This window comes from Portunus trituberculatus, chromosome 11 (assembly GCF_017591435.1).
Source record: "Portunus trituberculatus isolate SZX2019 chromosome 11, ASM1759143v1, whole genome shotgun sequence".
In the NCBI taxonomy this organism is placed as follows: domain Eukaryota; kingdom Metazoa; phylum Arthropoda; class Malacostraca; order Decapoda; family Portunidae; genus Portunus; species Portunus trituberculatus.
This window is the reverse complement of record NC_059265.1, coordinates 1457607-1462922: the sequence shown is the minus strand read 5'-3', so window position 1 is coordinate 1462922 and position 5316 is coordinate 1457607. Positions and strand designations below refer to the sequence as shown.

The following is a 5316-nucleotide window of genomic DNA, read 5'->3' as shown; positions in this document are numbered from 1 at the left end:
TGTTTGATCTGCTGCAGTCTCTGACGAGACAGCCAGACGTTACGAGCTCAGAGCTCATTATTTCCGATCCTGGGATCAGGCACACAACACACACCGGGATAACGAGGTCACAACTCCTCGATTTATATCCCGTACCTACTCACTGCTAGGTGAACAGGGGCTACACGTGAAAGGAGACACACCCAAATATCTCCACCCAGCCGGGGAATCGAACCCCGGTCCTCTGGCTTGTGAAGCCAGTGCTTTAACCACTGAGCTACCGGGCCATGTGTGTGTTTAAAATGTATTGTTTTCATGTAAATTATTATTATTTCTCTCTCTCTCTCTCTCTCTCTCTCTCTCTCTCTCTCTCTCTCTCTCTCTCGTAAATTGTAGTAAATGTTGTAAATTGTTGTAAATGTCTATTTTGTATTAAGTTGATAATTGTTGACTTTTTTTAATGTTTGAAAATTTGTGTAGAGTTTTTGCTGTAATCTTTCATATTTTTACTGTTTATTCATTGTTTATTCATTTTTTTTTACTATTAAGTATTTGTAGAGTTTTGCAGGCAATGTACTAATGTGAAGAATTGTTGAATAAAAGTGTAGGGAGACTCTTGCATTTAATTTTAGCTCCAGTATGCATCTGCCTTGTCTCCGGAGACTCTCTCGAGTATTTTTGACTTAGTACAGTTTTAGGGTCATTTTGGGTTTTTGGCTAGCTTTTACTATTTTCCTGTTTTAGGGGCCATTTTGTTTTTTTTTGGCCAGTTTTTTACTAATTTTTCCTATTTTTTGGCCAGTAGTGCAGTATTTTGGACCATTTTTTTTTTTTATCTCATTGAGGATTTTCCAGTTTTTTTTCTTAATTTACGTTGCTATTCAATTTTATCCCTCATGATAAGGAGTCATTTTGTTCATATTAGTTCATCCTTTCTCCAATTGTTTTTGTATTGCTCATGATAATAAATAAAAGCTTTAAATTAATTAGTGTGTTTTAATTTCTGCCATGTTATTGTTTAGAGTGAGTGGGAGGTTAATGGCGGCAATATTGGTGTGAGAGACAGTGACCTCAGCCAGCTTGAGGCGACTTACAAACCACCCATGCACAAATATTCCCAGGAAAGCAAATTTACCATAACAAAAAGATTTCTACACAATTTATTACTTAGTGACAACACCACAATGAGGCAGTGAAGACAGTTTATTACAATGGAGTAATGGCACCACACCACACCACCCACAGTGAGTGAGGGAAGAATGACTGCCAGGCTGCCCGGAACTCTCTCCCCTGGCCTTGGATCGCCCATTCCTGTAATGGACAAACAAATTAACAAATGAATAGATTATCTGCACATGTACCGCGCCACTCTGTCCTACAATACACACTTCAGCCTCTCACTCGCCCCCCTCTCTCGTTAACACTTACACTCGCTTACACCCTTCTCCCTGCGTCTCCAGTGTCTACGGTGCGTAGCTTATATAATTCCTATGTTAGGCCCCATTTAGAGTATTGCATACAGGCCTGGTCACCCCACTATAGGCAGGATATCAACATGTTAGAAGCAGTTCAGAGAAGAGCAACTAGGATGATACCAGCATTAAAGCGCCTGGAGTATATAGATAGATTAAAGGAATTAAACATGTTTTCATTTGAGAGGAGATGTATAAGAGGGGATATGATAGAGTTATTTAAAATGTTCTCAGATACAAACTACATAGATGTGAGATCTTTCTTTACCTTAGAGGAGGGAAATAGGACTAGAAATCATGGCAGAAAGATTAGAAAGCAAGGCTGCAGGTTAGATAGAAGAAAATATTTCTTTAGTCATAGAGTGGTAGACTTCTGGAATGCATTGCCAGAGACGGTTGTAAATAGCACTAGTTTGACAATGTTTAAAAACAGATTAGATAAGCACTTAAATTTATTAGATTTATAATTATGTATAGCACTGCATGATAGTTTTTATAAGAAATTTACTATAGTTAAATAAGACATGGTCCCCATGTATGGGGACCACAAATTGTAGAGGATTTCGCTGCAGGACTTAGCCCTGTTAATGGGCCAAATATTTAGAATTAGTATATAATGTATTGTGTACTTGTAAGTGTATCTTTGAGTACTGATGACGAGGTCGCTGTGTGACTGATACAGGATAACCTAGATGGGCCCTGGTGGCCCTTTGTTATCCTATTATTTATGTTATATGTTATGTTATGTAAATAAATAAGACTTACTACCTACAGTTACCCGTATCTATGACGAGGTCGCTGTGCGACTGATACAGGATAACCTAGATGGGCCCTGGTGGCCATTTGTTATCCTATGAGTGACCCAAACACCTCCATTTCGGTATTGGGAATATAATACACATGTTATTTTCCTTTTCCTTTACCATTTCGTATTAGATTTCTTTTATTTGAATGTGAATTTGCATTTATAAGAAGTTTGAGTGATAGAGGAAGTGTATAGGATGATGTGGACATTTTGCGTAGAAGACGTGTGAGAAACCTCGGCCATTGTTAGCTCTGTGTTGAGATTGACAGTTTTGAAGCTTTGTGGAGCAGGTGAGTTATTCCCAGGTGTGTGCGTGTACATGGTTATTAGGTGAAGTTTGTAGAGTGAGTGAGACGCGCCAATTAAGGTGAAAAAAGTTTTGCCAAGTGAAAATAATTGAGTGTTTGTGGTTTTGTTGCCTCATAACATACATAAATAATAGGATAACAAAGGGCCACCAGGGCCCATCTAGGTCATCCTGTATCAGTCGCACAGCGACCTCGTCATCAGTACTCAAAGATACACTTACAAGTACACAATACATTATATACTAATTCTAAATATTTGGTCCATTAACAGGGCTAAGTCCTGCAGCGAATTCCTCTACAATCTGTGATCCCCATACATGGGGATCATGTCTTATTTAACTATAGTAAATTTCTTATAAAAACTATCATGCAGTGCTATACATAATTATAAATCTAATAAATTTAAGTGCTTATCTAATCTGTTTTTAAACATTGTCAAAGTAGTGCTATTTACAACCGTCTCTGGCAATGCATTCCAGAAGTGTACCACCCTATGACTAAAGAAATATTTTCTTCTATCTAACCTGCAGCCTTGCTTTCTAATCTTCCTGCCATGATTTGTAGTCCTACTTCCTCCTCTAAGGTAAAGAAAGATCTCACATCTATGTAGTTTGTATCTGAGAACATTTGAAATAACTCTATCATATCCTCTTATACATCTCCTCTCAAATGAAAACATGTTTAATTCCTTTAATCTATCTCTATACTCCAGGCGCTTTAATGCTGGTATCATCCTAGTTGCTCTTCTCTGAACTGCTTCTAACATGTTGATATCCTGCCTATAGTGGGTGACCAGGCCTGTATGCAATACTCTAAATGGGGCCTAACATAGGAATTCTATAAGCTACGCACCACTTCCTTACTTTTATAACTAACATTTGTATTTATAAAAGCCAGGATCCTATTTGCCCTATTTCTTGCTTCTAAACATTGGTTTGAAAATTTCATAGTCCTGTCTATCACTACTCCTAAATCCTTTCCTTCTTCTACTGCCTCTAGCCAACATCCCTCCATCTCATAGTTAAAGTTTGTGTTGTCTTTACCTAAATGCATAAGCTGACACTTTTTAGAATGAAACTCCATCTGCCACCTGTCTGCCCATGCTATGAGCCTGTCCAGGTCTCGTTGTATTCTGTAATTGTCCTTTTCACCTTGTACTGCACATGCACATATATGCGGTGGTGATTCCTGCCCTCCTACGCCTTGTTGCGCCCCCATATTGCCTCCATAGATACCTTATGCACCCATACACCTTCCATTGTTAACCCCATCTATAAAGAAGCGATGCCTCCAACCAGAAATGCAAAAAGGTGTTCTTGAATGAAAGCTTGAGGTTGGCTTTAAAGCTTGAGGTTGGCTAATGTTGGCATGAGCAAAATGGCGAAACCTACAGAGCTTCACCACCTTGCCCTTTCTGCACGAAACCATTTTTTTGTGTTAGATTTTGGCTTGCTTTGAATTAAAATAGCACTTGTTTTTGGCGCAAATCAAGCCATTTTTTTTACATCCCGAAACATCATATGATTTGCATCAACAAACAAGTGGTAAATGAATTAAAAACAAGGCGAAATTGAACACAAAAAATGAGTTTGGTCCAGAAAAGAAGGTAACCTAACTAAACCTAAGGTAAGGTAACCCAACCCAACCCAACTTAACCTAACCCAACCTAATCTAACCCAACCCAACGCAACCTAATTTAACCTAACCTAACCTAACTAAAGATAAATTAACCTAACCCAACCTAACCTAACCTAACCCAACCCAACCTAACCCAACCCAACCTAACTAAACCTAAGCTAACCTAATTAAACCTAACCTCAGGGGCCGTCGTGATTGGTGGAAATAATTATGCTTTTTTTCCTTGGCCGCCGCTTCAGTTTCAAAGAACAGAATCAATCAGCGTAAACAATTAAGCGCATGCTCAGACAATGGTGTGTCAGGAGCCCGCCGAGCCGCCGCGAGCGCCTGACACCATCAGTGTGCGGCAGGGTTTGATGTGGGAGGCTATTGTCACGGCTCATCACCAAAACACGCTTAAATTTTAAAAATCTGTGTCGCCATTCAAAATGTTGCACCTAGTATATATGGGGTTCAAATTACTCGTAATCAGGAGCTCTATCTCTTGAGGTGGGTAAAAAACACGTAGCTGATTGTGGTGAAACTCTGCAGTAATACCCTAGATTCTTATACTATTACTACCACTACTACAACAACTACCACTATTCCAGAGGTGCACCATGGCTTGCCACAAGGTCACAACTGGTCCCTGGAGAGCCGCTGGTGGTGACGGGCTGCCTGTGCCCTCTCTGCGGCAAAACTCCACATACTCCACTCACCAAGTTCCAGAGGAGAGGTGAGTGTGTGTGTGTGGGAGAGGTGTCAGCAGGTGTGCTGTGAGTGTGGTGGGTGTGTAAATGTGTTTTTTGTATGTTTTTGTAATGTCAACTATAGCTACCTATGTATAGTGTTTATTGTTTTTGGTGTGGGTTGGCTAGGGTAAACTTATTGTGGGCGTTTTCCAGGTGTGATTTAAGGGTTGTTTGTGGAGTGCAGGTGTGTGTGTGTGTGTGTGTGTGTGTGTGTGTGTGTTTTGTTGTGTGATGCAATATTTTAAGGTAATTTTTGGTGTTTTGGTTAGGTAATGTTTGTCTTGTTTCCTCCATATCTCCCTCCACAGGTTACCTCCAGGCTTTTCCTTCATAGACTATTTCCTCCATGTTTCCTCCACCTTCCCTCCAATTTTGAGTCTCCT

General features: G+C 39.8%; 1 long non-coding RNA gene across 1 annotated transcript in view; it reads left to right on the top strand.

The window, feature by feature from the left end:
- The window catches only part of LOC123502320, a 10296-nt gene extending 5489 nt beyond the window's left edge, over nt 1–4807 (top strand). The window contains exon 4 of the long non-coding RNA XR_006673932.1: nt 4793–4807. This is a non-coding gene — a long non-coding RNA (uncharacterized LOC123502320). The remainder of the gene's footprint in view (nt 1–4792) is intronic.
- Nucleotides 4808–5316: the final 509 nt, after the last annotated feature.